The sequence below is a fragment of the Pelodiscus sinensis genome, chromosome 26 (assembly GCF_049634645.1).
Source record: "Pelodiscus sinensis isolate JC-2024 chromosome 26, ASM4963464v1, whole genome shotgun sequence".
Taxonomy (NCBI): domain Eukaryota; kingdom Metazoa; phylum Chordata; order Testudines; family Trionychidae; genus Pelodiscus; species Pelodiscus sinensis.
Window position 1 is genome coordinate 17,624,132 of NC_134736.1, and position 18,881 is coordinate 17,643,012.

Sequence of the window (18,881 nt, forward strand, 5' to 3'; positions counted from 1 at the left end):
TCTATGGCTGGGCCAAAAATGAAACTACTCAACTACCCCAGTCTCTGTTCTGCATTTTGCAGTGCAGAAAAGGAATAAATAGGTTTAATGGGACCCCAGACTTAAATCACTCCTGGGTTTGCAAGATCAAGTCCCTGTTTTATCCATTTGTAGCTGTAAGAAACATGAGCAAAAACAAAGAATGAGAAACCATAAATCTAAACGCTTCAAAACTTTGCTTTGTTTCAATTAAAATGAGATCCACATGATGTCTGAACAGCCATTCTGGTTATATGTAGTATATAAAATGTTAAAGAACGGAGCAAATAATCTCACAGCAATTGTTTACCTGTTGAATTTATCCTCTTTCTCTTTTTGGGAAATGTTAGGTCACAGAAGGTTAACATTACAATCCCTATTTCATCTTATTAACGCCAAGATTTTTTAAAACTTTCTCTGTTCCTTGCAAATTGTTTGGTGGGCTGTTTAGTACATTAAACCTCCATGCATGGTAGAGAGGAGAGGAGGAGGAGGAAGTGGCATTTCTCAGCCTCCCCAACTGGACAGACCCTGAGGCTTTTCCCCACCACTCTCATGGTGCTGGGGGACTGTGTCTGGGAGCAGCGGGAAGCATGGAGCCATGTGTGCACGGTGTCAGGTAAGCACCTCGCTCCCAACCCCTCACGCCCAGACTCCACAGCACCCTCCCTGGCCCAGTAAAATCTTTAATCTGACATGCCTTGTTTCTCAGGGTTGCCAGTAAAAAGAGATTCAAATATATGTGATACATCAAATATAAGATGAGTCAGTTAGCCATGACTAGTCACAAAAGTCACATGGATATTCTCCCTGCTCTGATTGGATGACTGCAATTCTTATGATCAGAAGCAGGATTTGAAGCATCCATAGCATCTCTGATGGAATGGAAGCTATTAGGAGAGAAGAGATCAAAACCAGAACATTTCATAAAAAAGTTATTCTTTTATTTTTATCTTTTTTCCTACAAAATTTGAAATTTAATACATTTTTTCATTCAAAACTTCAAAATTTGAATTCTTGCCCGCATTCTATACTGCTTAAAACTGGAATTTTTTGTGGAAATTTGATCAACATTTCTTCCTTTTTCCAATCACAATTCAAAATGTTGCTTCAAATTTTGGTCAAAACACTTGAAATGCAGAAAATTTCAAACAGCTCTAACAAGCGGTCTTGGAAAAAATGATTTAAGGTTTTCTGAAATCCCTGAGCCACATGGGCCCTTTTCCACAGGCATCATTCCACAGGCATCATAAAATTAGACTGCTGTACATTTTATCATCCACTGAGTGCAGTGGTTAAGTTTAGTCTCCTTTTGTCACATTCATACAGATTCATGAATGTCTGCTCACATACTGTACTTCTTTATCTTATTGAATTGATTCTGTGTCAGGATACTGGCATCAACCATGTTAAATAATACACCTCGTCATAAAATATGCCATGATCGTTGTTATTTACTAGGTTAATTTGTTGATCTCATCACTGCCAAAAATGCAAAGTAATTACATGCACGTGCACAGAATTAGTTATGAAAGGGGTGGTCAGATTGTTTTGTCTCGTTAATTGCTTCTGTGCCCAGGCTTCTGTAAGAGGGTTTGTCTAACTTATCACCCTGCTGCATCAAGTGGTGCCCTGTCCCATATTATTAAGAATACCACTTACACGGCAAATCCCTGAGTCTCCACGCTGAATACTTGTGTTCGATGGGCAAAATTGCAAAAGGTGAGAGCACCGGGAGGAAAGCTCAGTTTTTAAATTCAAGCAAATACATGGAGGCAGTGTTTTGCTGTGTCTAAGAACTCTGCTAAATATGCTGTGTTTGGAGATATGCTAGTACATGAATATGTAGCACGTTGCACATACATGTTCCATCATTATATTACGTGGAGCATGTTAACAGGGGCCCTATCACAAACACTGGATTATCAGAGCAGATGAGAAGAAACCCCCCAGCTCCTCCAAAAATACCAGCAGATCTTTCCCATCACCACCTTTTCTACAGTCCATGTTAATAGCTTTACTGTTCACTTGCTGTAACTTTGATGATCCATATGCAGTGTATAAGGCAATAAAACTCCACCACAAGGATGCTTCAGAGCAAACAGTGTCACAGATTACCAGCAAAACAAGCTCTACTTTTCTCACTCCAGGAGACCAGCCTGGCAAGTTATCTGCCTGGCTTTGAGACAACGGAGCAAATCCAATCCCTGTTGTCGTGCCCATAGACGGCAGCAGAGTTACAGCAGGGCAGGATTTGGCCCAGGCTGTTTTCAGGAGGCTGACTGGAAGGATTTGAAAGTAATCCCGAGAGTCTTACCTGGGTCTGCTCTGAAAGGCACTCATTCATTCAGCAGAGGGAGGTCTGGGCAAAGCTGCAGCTGCGAACTCCTCACGGCAGCATCTCCCGGTCAAATCCCACCCTGCAAAGGGGGAGAGGACCCCATCCAGAGGCGATGTGGTGTGGCAATGAGGGGGGTCCTTCCCTGCAGCCCGACACTGGAACCTGAGCTTTGACACTCCCTCTGCCAGCTGGTGAACGGAAACAAGCGGTTCCGCGCTCCTGCTCGCACACACTAACACAGACCACCACTCACTGCCAAGAACATACTCTGCCTGCACAAGAGCAGTTTGTTTCGTTAACCCTCCGCTGGCTGACAGGCAGGCGCTCCTCTCTCTGGCGGAGATCTTCAGTCCCTTGTGCTTCCCGGTGCATCCTCGCAGCTCAGCTGGCTGGAAAGCTCCTCTCCCAGCTGGTGGAGGGTTTGAAATGTAACCTGAGAAAATAAAGAGAATTTGAAGAAATGAGACAGACACTGGGGGGGCTTTTAACAGCTCCGCTGTGCAAACTTACAGCCAACGCGGACAGCATTAGAATGGGAGGCTGTGATTTGAACGGGGACGTTTAACACAGCTGAATCATTTGTATCTAGCACTCTGGGGTGTGGGAAGGAGAAGGTGGTTGGAGCCAGTTATGGAGCCGTTTCGGTGTTTACCACATTTGCTTCATTTAACAAATGGGTTTGGGAAAGGTTGGGGAGTTTTCTTATTTGCTGCCAAAATATACTGACTGGGGGGGGGGGGGAGCAGGTTTATTGCTTGCAAGTAATGGAAAGGCTGATGGTAAGATGACAGGTGCATGAACAGGGTGCTTGTATGGGGATAGAGCAGATTAATGGGAATTCTGTTATTTCTAGCATCAAACCATCTCCTTACCCACAAATTGCGCACACTTATCTGCCAAAAAAGCTCGTATTCCTGGTATCCTATCCTCCGTCTCCAATCACTCTACCTGTCTGTTTACCTTCCTGCTGCACCGTGCCTTCATTTATAGGCTGTGGACTGTGGTGGAATCTCCATCCCTAAAGGTTTTTAAGTCTTGGTTTGACAAAGCCCTGGCTGGGTTGGTTTAATTGGGGTTGGTCCTGCCTTGGGCAGGAGATGGGACTTGATGACCTCCTATGATTCTGTGATTTTCAAAAGCTTCCTGGGAGAAAATCCCATAAATGTTAAGTTGGCTGCCTTTGGAACTCTCAGCTCAGACCTTTCTCATGGGTCTGTACAGCGCCAGGCACAAGAGGGCTCCATTCTGGTTGGGGTCATTAAGTGGCTCTGCAACACTGAAAAGTGGTTTGGAGGGGGTTTGCTAAGGATCGTGAGGTTTTTAGAGGTTTGATGCTGCTACTTGTTCCAAACAGATGTGACAACAGATGTTTTTCATTGATAACCCATTGAGACGCTGCCCCACAATCTAGCCCCCAACCCGTTCATGTCTCAATGGCTGAGTCCAATGTGGAGAGAGGAACCAGTTTCACACGCTTGTCCCCGGCACTGAGAAATCTCGCCCAGGCCGGCTTCCTAAGGGGAAAAGGACGACACATCTGACATCAGTGTGGGGGTTTTAATAAACGCTCTGGAAAAGCAGCTGCGCAAGAACCACATCTACAACTGAGCACTCTCTCTGCTCTGCGGCTGAGAAACAGGAACCAATTGTTTCCCATTCCTGTCTCCTGCAGGTGAAGGTCTTTGCACACTTCCCATTTGCAGCTCATTAGTTTCAACCACTTTTTTCACATTTCTTGGCACATACAGATCTTGAAATGTTCAATAATTTCACACCAGAGAGGGAATCAGCATCCCAGACTGACATTTTCGCTACATTTTGCTAGGAGATATGCCCTCTCTAAAATTCAAAATATTTAACTTTCTAAGAATAAAGACTGGGTCTGGGCATGAAGGCTTAAGACAGACAATCCAGTGGTCAGGGCACTAATCTAGTGCTTGGGAGAAGTGAGGTTCAAGTCACTTCTCTGACCCACACTGCTTGAGTGACTTTGGGCAAAGCATTTAGGAATCCGAGACAAAGATGGGTTCTGTATTAAATGGGGATAACAGTGCCTCTCTACTTCGCAGCAGTGCTGTGAAGATGAAGCTATTGCAGATGCTAAGGTGCTCAGATTCTACAGCAGTGAGAGCCAGAGAAACACCTAGGATGGATAGCAAGATACATAAGGCTTACTTGCAGGAAAATATGTCCCCACTTGTGCTAGCAAATCCCTTTCTATTATGTTAGAGCTGGCCTGCCCATAAGCTGGCCTTCAAACAATACTGTAAAAGACATCATAAGGCAAGCAACAATTCCCATGTGATGTTTAAGTGGAGTTCTGACAGTCCTAAGCAATTAGGAACAGCAGATAAAATAGTCTAAAATACCCTATTCTTCTGTCTCTAACTGTCTCTAGCATCTCCACTATTGCTAACGCCAACCTACACGTGTTTTCTCTAACTTCCAGAATCATCTTTGCATTGAACATCAGCGCTTCCTTATTTTCTTCTCCGGTTCTTTGTCATCAGAAAGTGACATGTCCGGCAGAAAATAGACTTTTTACTTCTTCTATATTCTATACCTGGGGTGGGATATACATGACATTGCCCCCGTTGGCAAATGGCGGATTTGATACACCCAGTGGGTTACAGCTATAAATAGAAAATCGATCAAAATTCATACAGTGTACGTAGATTCCCCAAACTGGCACACCCCTTCTATCAGATCTACTCATGTCAGCCCCCTTCATCCTTAGAGCAAGGAGGCATGTTTCCAGGACACCCCACTTCTATTTGCCACTGAGTCACTGTGAAATCCAGCCTCAGCCAAGTATCAACCTCTCTCAGTCTGTGAAATGTGCCTGTGATTTACCTAACTCCAAGAGCTATTCCAAAGTTTCATTCATTAATGAATATTTGTGAGACTCACTGAGATCAGTGAAGGACGCCTATGGAGAGGACAAAGTTACATCAGTTACACTGCTCATCCTGTGTTGACTAGCAGTCGTTCTTTGCCAGCCCAAGAAACAAGACTGAGATCGCTGTGCCATTACTGCTCTTCTTCAACCCCCCAAAACACTTTGCTGCTACACACTGTGATTCCCTGGATTTTCCCAGATCAATGTCCACTACCTGAGTGAGATATAAAAGGAATAAACTCTGTCAGGGATTTCAGAGTTCCCCACAAATCAGTATCTGATTATTCCGTGTCTACTGAGAAAGTGCTGACTCTCCACATGGGGTAAAAATAAAATCTAACCAAAATTGAATTCACTATTTTCCCCCTCAACAGTGGAGGCCCCAGCAATCAGAGCGCACTTCTGCACCTTCCGTCTACCCACAGGGAAGAGGAACGCTTCATTAGAGTCTTCTTTCCTTTCCACGTACAGGGATACAGTTGGCATAAAGCCGTGCCCTTGCATTTTGGCTAGAAGATCTGGTGATTTAAGTCTGCCTCTGAAATAAAAAGCTGCGCACATTACCTCAGGAACATTTTCTTTCAGAACCAAAGTGAGTGTACCACAAATCGACTGTGGTCAGAGGAACATTACTTCAGATGTGTGGCTGACATCAGATACAATATCAATGTATCCCACTTTTCTGACACTCTTTCTACCTGTTCTATACTGTGTGTCCTTGATACAAGCCTCCCCGCATTCAGCCATGCCCAGAGACTCCAGTCACCAGGTGATGGTAGTTCTTTATCTTGCTAGAAAAGGGAACTGGGTGCATTTCACCTTGGAAAGGGCAGGAGGGTCTCTTCTTCCTCATCCACAGTCCTTCTAGTCCAGTGGTCCAAAATGTGGTGCCCGCGGGTGCCATGGCCCCACCAGGCCATTTCTGTGCACCCGCCGAGTGATCGGGGCTGGCCCTGCCCCCTGGCGTGTGGGCGGAGCTGGCCCCTGGGTGCACGGCGCAAGGGCTGTGCCGGTCCCGGACATGCAGCATATGGGCTGTGCCGGCCCCTGGGCACGCAGCACAGGAGCGGCACCAGCCCCAGCCCCAGGTGCGCAGCGTATGGGTGTCCCTGCCCCTGGGCATGCGGCACAGGAGCGGCCCCGGCCCTGGGCATGCAGCGCATGGGCTGTTCCGGCCCCGGGTGCGTGGCATATGGGCGTCCCTGCCCCAGGAACGCAGCACAGGATTGGCACCGGCCCTGGGCATGTGGCGTATGGGCAGCCCCACCCCTGGGCGTGCAGCACAGGAGCAGCGCCGGCCCTGGCAGTGCGGCGCATGAGTGGCGCCAGCACCGGGCATGCGGCGTATGGGTGCAGCCCCGCCCCAGGGTGCCCAGCGTGTGAGTGGCCCCGCCCCTAGGTGCCCGGCACCCCCAAAAGGTTGGGGACCACTGTTCTAGTCAATATATTCTGAAATATAAAAGTTTATTATTTCTATTTTCATTGTCCGTTCTGTTAGAAGAATACACATTTTTTGGCAATGCTATGGGGCCTCTTAAGCTTGACATAGCTTAGGACCTCAACACATCTTAATCTGGCCCTGTCAACGGGATTGCAGCAGAGGTACCATTTTTTCAAAGTTTCTAAAATGGTGTTACAAAGAGGAAGGAGAAAAATTGTTCTCCTTGGTCTCCTAGGCTAGGACAAGAAGCAATGGGCTTAAATTGCAGCAAGGGAGGTTTAGGTTAGACATTAGGAAAAACTTCCCAACTGTCAGGGTGGTTAAACACTGGAATAAATTGCCTGGGGAGGTTGTGGAATCTCCATCACTGGAGAGATTTAAAAGCAGTCAGACAGACATCTATCGTGGATGATCTAGACAGGTACTGGGTCCTGCCATGAGGGCAGGGGACTGGACTTGATGACCTCTCGAGGTCCCTTCCAGTTCTAGTGTTCTTATGACTATCAAGGGAGAGAAATAGTTGATAGAGGTCAGCTAGAGAGGAAGGTAATGCAGCATGTGAAAGATAGCTGCCTAATTATTGCCTCTAAAAAAATTGTCCACTAGGAATGTGCAACTCATTTTGCCAGCAGATATTCTATTTCTGACTCAAGAACTGTAGCTGGAGAGGTTCCAATTGGTAACATAACACTATTTCCCAGGCAGGCAAAAAGCCAGCTATCGCCAGCAAGTACATTCTAACAGTTATATTTAGCAGTTCTACAGAGCGCTATGTTTGCAAATCACTATGACAGATCTCAAAAAACCACAGAGGAAGATGAATATCATCGCCATTTTACAGATGGGGCAAAGAAAGGCACAGAGAGACTACTGACTTGCCCAAGGCCGTAGACTCAGCCAGTGGCACAGCTGGAATTAGAATTCAAGGCTTCCTGTCTTCTAGCCCTTTGTTCATTTTATGCTGGATGCTCAGCTCTCTGCAGTCAACCTATGATTTTGCTTCATTTCACACACAATCAGCTAAGACTGCATGTCCATGTCTGTCCCAAACTGAAGCGGAGAAGCAGGTGGGTGCTACATGCTGTACAATGACATTGCAATCATTCACAACCACAACTGGCTTTTTTGCAGGCAGGAATCCTTCTGTGGCTCATGTTTTACAATCCCAAATGCCAAAATTCAGTGGGCGGGATAGAGCGGAGGGGGTCCCTATTCATTTATAAGAAGGCCAGAAAATCATGAAGGCAGCTGCAGTTTGGCTTGTTAATTCTGACAGGAAATGCAGCAAGGCATTCCCCTTCCCCCATCCCCCAAATAATCTGGAGAGAAATCCAACCAATAGGGAAAGAAAAAATTGGTTATTTTATAGCCAACAACAAACCCACATGGAAACTTCGCAACTTCTATATTCCAGCTACCTCATTCAACACCAAGACAACACAAGGCCATCTAGTCATGTCAAGTCATCTGGTCCACCTCTTTTGTTCCCTAAGTGCACTTGCTCATGTCTGAATATTGGTAACATCGTAACAGAATGTTCAGAAATCTTCTCAATCCATCACTCACTTCGAGCCCTCGACAACTGACTTTCCATTCATCTGCCACACACCAGCCAGCCCTCTCCTCACTTTTTGTCCCCTTAGAATGACCCTTCACATCATTCCTGCCACAGAACTTTCACAAGGCTTTTTCCCTCTTTATGCCCAGTGGGACCAAAGTACATAAGTTTGAGTCTACCAATTTCCAACAGCTGAGTCTGCTTCTCTCCAATAATATTCCTAACATGGTCATTTGTCTTCCTCCTCTATCAAGCAGAGGATACGCAAAAGTCTTTGCCAGTATCACATTTCAGGTGCTTGAATTTTCTTGTCAGCAGCACTATAAACAAAACAATTTTTTTCTAAACCAGTCACATCATTGTACCCTTCAAGATGCCACTTTTTTCCAACCTTTCTAAGATAAGCCATAGCTGAACAAGCCATCCCTACCTAGCCTTTATTCTGATTTCTTTTGAACAGCTTCTTTGTTTGGATGTATATAATCCCAGATAATTGAAATTAATCTACTGACAATACTGCTTGTCCACATTCAGGAATAATTGTTTATTCTCACATCAAATTCTTCAATAGTGATAGAAATGTAGCCGTGTTAGTCTGGTCTAGCTGAAACAAAAAACAGGACTATGTAGCACTTTAAAGATTAACAAGATGGTTTATTAGGTGATGAGCTTTTTTATAGATCAGAATTTTTTTGCATTAGAACAGTGGCTGTAGCAAAAAGTGTTGTGCCAATATCTTCCAAAGATGGCTGTGTCAAATGGTATCAAATGCTTGTGAGCATTCAGTGAAGCACCTAATTGACTATACCCTGCATTTTTCAGTTCTGATGGCAGATATTCACTTTCTGATCATGGGTATCTCAGCCCTCTCTGAAGCTAGCTTGTTGTGGTGGTAGTTCTGTGTTATCTTTTGTTTCATGCCATCTTGGATTACTTGGAGCAGAACTTTGCTCCCATGCAATATCAGGGTGATGGCATGATAGTTACTACATTCTATTAGGTCTTTTTGCTTTGATAGGGCAGAAAAATACTCATCATGCTATCTTCCAACCAATTTCTAATCTTCTAATCATCCATACATCATTACAAATTTTCTACAACAGACAAGTACCATGTCCATTAATTGCTTTTAACAATTCTGCAGACACATTCTCTACCCCTGGGCTGCGTCTAGACAGGCATGATTTTCCGCAAATGCTTTTAACGGAAAAGTTTTTCCGTTAAAAGCATTTGCAGAAAAGAGCGTCTAGATTGGCACGGATGCTTTTGCGCAAAAGCACTATTTGCGGAAAAGTGTCCGTGCCAATCTAGACGCGGTTTTGCACAAGAAAGCCCCGATCGCCATTTTCGCCATCGGGGCTTTTTTGCGCAAAACAGTTTTTACCTGTCTACACTGCCCCTCTTGCGCAAAAGCATTTTATGCAAGAGGGCTTTTTCCCGAGCGGGAGCATCATAATATTTCCACAAGAACACTGACAATCTTACATTAGATCGTCAGTGCTCTTGCGCAAATTCAATTGGCCAGTGTAGACAGCTGGCAAGTTTTTCCGCAAAAGTAGTTACTTTTGCGGAAAAACTTGCCAGTCTAGATGTAGCCCTGGTGTTTCCTCGTGCTTCATTTTCTTAATAGCATCTGCCACTTCTTCTCGCAGGATGGACGGACCCAACTCCATGCTCTCTTTGCTGTCCCAATGAGCATAAGTACCAAAGGGGGCAGGGCCACTGCTTCCCCACTTTTTAAAACCTAACTGCCAAGGACAGCTGTGGAGCCCCGCAAAGCGGGCTGGCATGTGTGTCCAGCTCTCTTCCTCAATAGTCAACCCAAACCTTCCTTTGCTCCATTTTCCCTCCTTACTTAGGTTTCCTCCAGTGGGCCATTCTAGCCAAAGGGATAAATGGATTGAAAACACAGCTCTCTGGCAAATGAGAAAGGATTTAGAAAGATGCTCTGGTCCACAAGTGATTGTGTCAGATTGTGGTCTTTCCCTTGGACAACTGTTCCTTTTCCCACCTGCATTCTTTTTCCTATGCTTGAAACTAAAAGCAGACAGTTCGCAGCAGAGGGATGTCTCTAGTTAACTGAGCCTCTTCTCTAATTGCAAATTGTTGGGAAACTGCTTTGATGAATTCCTTCAATATTCATAACTACTCAGAGATTTCTCATGAATAATTCATGGACAAATTCATATGCAAGCAGTGCTCTGGAAGGATTCCATACTTGACATTCAAAATTAAAGCTGGGATAGTCAGTTTTAATTGGCCACGTAAACCACATGGCATTGTTTCTGTTCCCTGATTGGCTCTTCTTGGTGACAATTACTTAATCACAACAAACAGTCACAAAAGAGTTTTTGTCAATGAGCTACAGCATCCCACTGTTGATTCCCTACTTTCTTCAATGTCAACTTGTAACAGGAATGAGTCAAAAAGATAATGAACAACTGAGTACCAGAAACACACGTCAACTTCAATAAGCTATAGCCCAAGAAGCAAAACAGGAGAAAACCTGGAACTCAGCTGTGGAAAGAGAGAGTAATTCATTTGTGAAAATTTCCATTATGCAAAGAAAACATGAAAAAAAAATCCCTCTTTAGGTCTCTCCCCACTCCCCATTTGGTTGTTTCACTCCACTTTTCACAAGCAGTGTGCTATAGCTCTGTGACCCTTTTGAGCTTCTTTTGGCCCGACTGAGTTTCTTACATGAGACTAAAGTAGGACTGTCAATTACTCTCTTAATTCTTTTGAGCTAATCATGTGAATTAATCGTGCTGTTAAATAATAGAATGACAGTTGAAATGGACACAATATTTCTGAACTTTTTCTACATTTTCAAATATTTTTATTTCAGTTGCATCACTGAATACAAAGGGTACAGTGCTCACCTCATATTATTATTACAAATATTTGCACTGTAAAATGATAAGCAAAAGATATAGTATTTTTCAATTAATCTCATACGTGTTTAGTGTAATTTCATTATCATTATCATGCACCTTCACTTGTAAAAATGAAGTAATTTTTTTGTTACATCACTGCATTAAAAAAAACACTATGTAAAACTTTAAGGCCTACAAGTCCACTTAGTCACATTTCTTTGTTCAACCAACCATTAAGACAAACCAGTTTGATTACATCTACAGGAGATATTGCTGCCCGCTTTTTATTTACAATGTCACCTGAAAGTGAGAACTGCTGTTCACGTGGCACTTTTGTAGCTGGCATTGCAAGGTATTTACATGCCAAATACGCTAAACATTAATATGCCCCTTCATGCTTCAGACACTGTTCCAGAGGACATGCTTCCTTGCTGATGACGCTTGTTAAAAAAAATGATTAAATTTGTGACTGAATTCCTGGAAAGAGAACTGTATGTCTCCTGCTCTGTTTTACCTGCATTCTTCCATATACTCGTGTTATAGCCATCTCTGAGGATGACTAGGTGTATGTTGTTCATTTTAAGAACACTCACTGCAGATTTGACAAAACGCAAAGAAGGTAGAAATCTGCAGTTTCTAAAGATAGCTACAACATTCAACTCAAGTTTAAGAATTCAAACTGCCTTCCAAAATCTGAGAGGGACAAGGCGTGACACATGCTTTCAGCAGTTTTAAAAGAGCAACACTCCTGTCCAAAAAATACAGAACCCGAACCACCAAAAAGGAAAAATCAGCCTTTTCCTGGTGGCCTCTGACTCAGAGGATGAAAATGAAGATACGTTGGTCCTCATTGCTTTGGACCATTATTGAGCAGAACCTCTCATCAGTAGGGACGCATGTCCTCTAGAATGGTGCTTGAAATATAAAGCGTCATTTGAATCTTTAGCACATCTGGCACATAAATGTCTTCCAACATTGGCTACGTTCTCTCTTGCAAATGTAAACAAACTTATTTGTCTGAACAATCGACTGAACAAGAAGTCGGACGAAATGGATTGGAAGCTCTAAAGTTTCAATGGTTTTATTTTTGAATACCATTATTTTTTACATAATTCTACATTTGTAAGTTCAGCTTTCATGATAAAGCTCTAAGGCAGTGGTGGGCAATAATTTTGAAGTGGCCTGGTATCTACCAATCTGGAGCAGGTCACACGGCCCCGTGACCTATCCCTGTTCATGATATTGGTTGGTTTGCAGGTCCCAGCCACATTCCTCAGGTGTGTATTGGCCTCTCTGAGAGCCTTCTCCCTGGAGCCTGGCTAATTAGCATAGTCACGGACTGAACATTCCTGGCCCATTGCTCTATCTCAGACAGAGACTCTTCCAGCATCAGCACAGAGTCCATATGTATAACTCCACATACAGATATCACAGAAGTACATGAATAACACACATAAAATCGTAAAACATAAGCGTTCATTTGATACCTCACATGGCCCCCTTTGTACAGACTTTGGGGCAACCACCCCCCCTTGGGTGCAGCAGTGACCTGTCTGATCCCCTTAAAATCCAGTAACGTGACAGCTCATTGGTCCCTAAGCCCTGATTGGGGTGGCAGAGGAGAGCATGAGAAGTCTCCTCCCACCATCAGGAGCACAGAACATAGAGGGAACCGCCAGCTGTTCAGAACAGCTGGTGGTTCTCTCTGGGGGAGGGGCAGCAGGGGCAAAGACTTCACGCACTCCCCCACCCCCAGACCAGTCAGGGTCTGTGTGTTGCATTTAAAAGTGCTGCACGGGATCTTTTCAGAGGGAAAAGGCAAAATGCCACATTTATTGGTAATATACAGGCAGTCCCCGGGTTACATGGATCCGACTTACATCGGATCCCTACTTACAAACGGGGTGAGGCAACCCCGCACTAGCTGCTTCCCCCCAGCAGACCAGGGAGACGCGAAGCTAGCACCCCCCCAGCAGACCAGGGAGACGCGGAGCTAGCGCCCCCCCCCCCCCCCCGCAGCAGACCAGGGAGAGGCGAAGCTAGCGCCCACCCCAGCAGACCAGGGAGACGCGAAGCTAGCGCCCACCCCAGCAGACCAGGGAGACGCGAAGCTAGCGCCCCCCCCCCCCAGCAGACCAGGGAGACGCGGAGCGGCTTTTCTCAGCAGACACCTCAGCTTGAGAATAAAGGACTGAGGGAAGTGAGGTGTGGGAGAATAAAACTGAGCTCTGGAGAAATGTTTGGCTAGAGTTTCCCCTACAATATGTACCAGTTCCGACTTACATACAAATTCAACTTAAGAACAAACCTACAGTCCCTATCTTGTACGTAACCCGGGGGCTGCCTGTACACATATAGCGATCAACACTTATCATGTGCATATGATATATCACACAAACTCAGCCCGTCTTCTTGTTGTTACCAATAGTTGCTCCCCCTAACTGCACTGGCCAGGCGAGTTAGGTGAAGGAGGGGGTGGAGCCTGGCTTCTGCCGATTCGGATTGGTACTCCCTAGATTTATAGTGTCTTCCCTCTCCTGCAGATCGCCACCAGTTAGTCATCACATGAGAGAGTCATCATATGCATCTGCAGTTAAACAGCTGTGCGTGGGTGGTATAGCTCCGTGGTTTGAGCATTGGCCTGCTAAACCCAGGTTTGTGAATTCAATCCTTGAGGGGGTCATTTGGGGATGTGGGGCAAATCTGTCAGGGATGGCACTTGGTCCTGCTGTGAGGGTGGGGCCTGGACTTGATGCTCTCTCAAGGTTGCTTCCAGCTCTAGGAGATAGGTATATCTCCATATATTAATTATGTTAACCATCTTTGGGGTGGTGTCTCAATGCTGCCTCATTCTCTTTCCAAGAGGATGCTTCCAAAAGCAGGCACTTGCTGCTGATTCCCAAGGCCTCCATATGTCCAATCTTCTTTCAAAATGAGCCCCTTTCACAGGTCCGTATTGTTCTTCTTGTTCTTGGATCTGGCTTCCATCCCCTCTCCAACCTTTGCAAGTGCCCAGAGGTGCTTGTGTCTCATGCCTTATCCATTCACACCTCATTCACTCAACAGGACAATCAGTTAAGCAAAAGGGGGGAAAAAGTCTACGAGATACAAGGTTTCTATGTAAAAAGACTTAATACAAGTTTCTGTGTTCTATATGAAAGTATACAAAGTTTCTATGTAAAAGGACTTAATACAACAAAGCTAAAGACTTATTACAATGCTAAAAGGACTTAATACAAAGTTAAAATAAAAATTTCAATGAGAAAATGATTAATACAGAGATTAATGAGATATATCTACATGTGGGAGGGGAAGCACGCAAGTGTCTTGGTTGCCATAAGGTGAACTCCAACTTGCCTTCAATTCTGCCACTGATTCCAGATGCAACCTTGCAAGGAACAGCGAGCCGGGAAGAATCATTGGTCCACCCTGACATAGGATGTACACCAGAGACTTTTAAGATTGCAGGTTGTAACATCTCTGCTGAGAGCCTGCATTGAGAACTTGGTGATTTGATGCATGTCATGTATTTTCTTTAACAACCTTACTCTCCACCTTTTCTTTCTTTTATTCATAAACCTTTAGATTTTAGATTCTAAAGGATTGGCCCAGCGTGCTCTTGTGGGTAAGATCCAAAGTGTAAATTGACCAGGGATTTGTGGTTGGTACCTTGGGACCGGAAAGACCCGTTCAAGGTAGGACAGATTGAGTTCTATAGCCCCTCACCTGTGTGGTAGGCCCGGGGCTGATTGTGGCAGAGAGAGAGCTGGGATGTCAGAGGGGTTTTGCTCGGTATGACTGGTTTGTGACCTGTTTGGGAAGGTCTCCAGTCAGGGGCTGTAAGGAGCCCTGAGTTTGAGCAATTCGCCCTGAGAGGACGCCTTCAGCTGTGCCCAGACCCGGCCTGGTCCGTCACAGGAGCACATGGTGCTTAGAAGTGCCGCTTGCTCTCTGCAGGACTGGAGCAGGATGGGAGGAGACTTCGTGCACTCTCCCCTTCCCCCATCCCCCATTCCCAAGCCCTGATTGGCTTGGGTGTGGGGAGAATATGCAGAGTCTCTTGCTCCCCATCCTCGGGCATGCGGGACTTAGGGTCAACCATGAGGGTTATTCTGAAATAACTTAGTTCACGTCTACACATCAGGCACTTACTTTGAAATAATGTCAAAATACTGTCACGCTAGAGGACGTCTTACCCCAACTCCTGTAGCCCTCATTGAATGAGGAGTAAGGGACGTCAGAGGAAGAGTGCTCTGTTTCAAAATAAGTGCTGGGTAGAAACACCCAATTTCAATTTCAAAATAAACTACGCAATTGACATAACTCAGTTTGCGGAGTTTATTTCGAGTTAAGCCCTGCTGTGGGACACACCCTAAGGGAAGATTCCACTGGTACAGCCCCAGCTGCAGATGTGCCGTAGATCAAGAAGACCTCATCTGAAGAAATGGGTTGTGCCCATGAAAGCTTTTTGTGAGTCTCTAAGGTGCTGCAGAATTTTATTGTTTTTTTTTTTTAAGTTGTTTCATCTCTGTGAGATTGGCAATCTAGTATCTCCCATGAGCACTAAATTGTCTTTAATTTTTTTTCTTAAATTGATACTACTGCACAGACTTCAAAGGGAATCCACACTTTAATCCTATTTGACTCTCTTGATGGATTGTCACTTCCAGCTAAATTGAATCAGCTGCACTTTTCCCTTCTGCAGTTCACAGACAACCTCAATCATTAGCAGAGCATTAGGACTGAGGGATGAGGGAAACCATTTAACATACCAAAAAATTGCATTAGCTGCTGCCTTTTTAAGAAACAGGTTCAACATGTTTCCATCTCAGGGTCCATCTCAGGGTTTCCCTTTATTTTCTTCTCATATTGGCATTTAGAGACATCTGGAGCAACTAACACCTTGACATTTAGCTCTCAGCCCTGCCCAAAGGTTTAATTTTAAAACCTTGTTTAACACCATGCAGCTGAAGAAAAACACATCCCTATCTATCAAACAGGTTTGGATGTGCCCAACCTCCAGTCCACCCTTTGGGCTAGCCTCGGCCCTTTTTGATTATTGATACTTTCATGTACTTGTTAGTTCTAGTCATTCCCTTTTGGATCGTTTGCATTTCAAATTATTTTCGAAGGCTTTGAAAATCTCAGACTTCATGCCTGATGAAGTCATGGATTTTGTTTTTATCTACCAACAAACTCTGGAGTCTTCTACTGATCCATGAGGCTTACAGAGGTCATCTTGGACTCACGCTAAAAATAAAAAACTTAAATACTTCCCACCTCCCTATCCTAAAGGCCTTATAATACAAGACAGACAGTTAAAGGATGGGAGTGGAAACAGGCCAAGTGACTTGTACGAGATCATACAAAGAGTCAGTGATAGAGCCAGGAACTGAACTCTGGTCTCCTGACTCTCAATCAGGGGACCATGTGCACTGTACCATGCAAACTCACATCAAGTTATGCCAACCTATGTAACTGATTACCTTCCTCTTCCCCTCCCGCCCCCCAGATGTTTTGTCTCATTTAAATTATATCTGCCTAGCATATATGGTTCCCACCATCATAATACCAGATATACCGGTGTGACAGTGCCTCCTGAATGTTTGTACATACCCAAGAAAACAGGGCCCTGATTCTTACAATGCGTCATGAGAACTACTAGAATGCAGTTCACAATAAAGATTTTTAAAAAACCACACACACACATACACGCAAGTATATTGCATGTGTGGTAACACATTTTGATGCAGTCTGAGATCCAGCGCGATAATGTTTGAGATGATATCTGCTGCCCCTTATTGCGTTCTGCAATTGAGAGAAAGAATTTGGGCGATGCTCTAAAAGGCCTTGTTCTATGAGGTAGAAGGAAAGTGCCCTGCCTACCTCAGGGGTATGTGTTAGTGCTTCGAGGGTATTGGCATGAGACTTAGGAAAAAAATACAGGTAGGTGATTAGTCTGGTTGATGTAACAGGATGAATGGACCGTGGGATGAGTGCACAGAGACACCTTCTCTTTGAAGAAGGTCGTATATGGAGGATCTGCCATTTTGGCAGCCATCTCCCTACCCAGCGGGCTGATGTTAGAGCCACCAGGAATGCAGTTTTTAGACACAGGAGGAGTGAGCCTGTGGCCCTGGGTTCAAATGGCAATTCTGTAAGTGTTTAGCACCAAGTGTAAGTACCGTGATTGATGTGGAGTGATTATGTCAGGGAACAGCACTTGTAATCCTTTCAGGAACCGTTTCGTCATTGGATGTACAAAGATTGTAGTGTCGTCAATTTTTGTGTAGACTGTTGTGATAGCCACCAAGTGTACTTTGATGGAGATGATAGAGAGGTGCAACTGTTTAAGGTGCAATAAGCAATCCAATATCACCGGTAATGGGGCCGTCTCTGAAGAAATGTTGCAGGGGGTTGCCCAATGAACAAACCACAACCATTTGTCACTATATGTCTTTTGAGTAGAAGGAGCTCTGCTGTATAGGAGAAAGTTCTGTACTTGCGCTGAGCACTGCAGCTCTACCCGAGAGCCATCGAGGTACCAAGCTTTCAGGTGCAGTGTAAGGAACTGTGGGTGTGGCGTCTGGAACCACGGTTGGAATAGGATCCTTGGGTTGTGTGGAAGCATGATTGGGAGACAAAGCCATTCTGTTCAGGAAGGGGAACCGCGGCTGCTGAGGCCAGCATGGGGCTACGAATATGATCCTTGCCCTGTCCCTTCTTATCTTGAGGATAGTCCTGTTGAGGAGGGGAATTGGAGGGATGGAGTACAATTGGTGATGGTTCCACTTGAGAATGAAGGTATCTCTGAGGGAACCCTTACCAATGTCAGATCTGGAGCATACAGGGGACACTTTTTGTTTGACTTTGTGGCAAAAAAGTCAATCAGAGGGTATCCCAATTGCTTGAAGATTGTTGTGAGGTCCCCATGATCTATCTGCCACTCCTGTTCCTGAGGTAGGGTTCTGCTTAGTGTAGTGGTGGTGGTATTTAGGGCCCTGGGAAGGTGGTATATCACCCTTACGGTGAGAGCGTGGGTGAGACACCAGTTCTACAGGGCAATAGCCTCCGTGCATAAGGTATGGGCACGGGCACAACCTTGTCTGTTTATATAAAACATACGGGTGATGTTGTTGGTGTATTCTCCGACATGTTTTCCGGGTCTCTCTGGTAAGAAATGTTGGCAAACAAGCTATACGCCTCTGAGTTCGAGGACGTTGATGTGGACAGCCTGTCCTGTTGGTGTCCATCGGTCCTCAATCTTGGAATCCCTCATGTGTGCCCCCATTTGATGAGGGAAGCATCTGTGGTTATTATTACAGAAGGGTCTGGTGCTTGAAATGGGATACCTAGGAATAGATTCTTTGTTTTTGTATCCATAGTATTGCACTTTTTACTGTCAGAGGAACAGATAAGATTTTGGCAAGGGTGATGATTTGGCTTGGAGACTCTCCTGAGCCAGCCCTGGAGACAGTGCATAAAGTAACCTGCATTTGGCACTACTGGGTTGCATGATGCCCTGTGGCTGAGTAGCTAAAGGCAGTCATGCACTGTAACTTGTGGCATTAAGCGCAGCTTGAGAACTAAGTCACAAATTTTAAAGAACCCATCTTGCAGCAGGGAGGCTATGGCAGTTGTCAAACCGAGCTGTGCCCTGATTAAATGAATGGCTTGCGTAGCTGTGAGCACTGACTTTGTCTCATTTATTAACAGACCCAGGGAGTAGAACCATTCCCTGACCAGGT

General features: G+C 44.9%; 1 protein-coding gene across 1 annotated transcript in view; it reads right to left on the reverse strand.

Moving 5' to 3' along the window:
• The window catches only part of LOC102453385 (protein Aster-B), a 337,552-nt gene that overhangs the window by 252,381 nt on the left and 66,290 nt on the right, over positions 1-18,881 (reverse strand). The window contains exon 2 of the mRNA XM_075909418.1: positions 2,336-2,792. The gene's annotated coding sequence lies outside the window, so the exon portion shown is untranslated. The remainder of the gene's footprint in view (positions 1-2,335; positions 2,793-18,881) is intronic.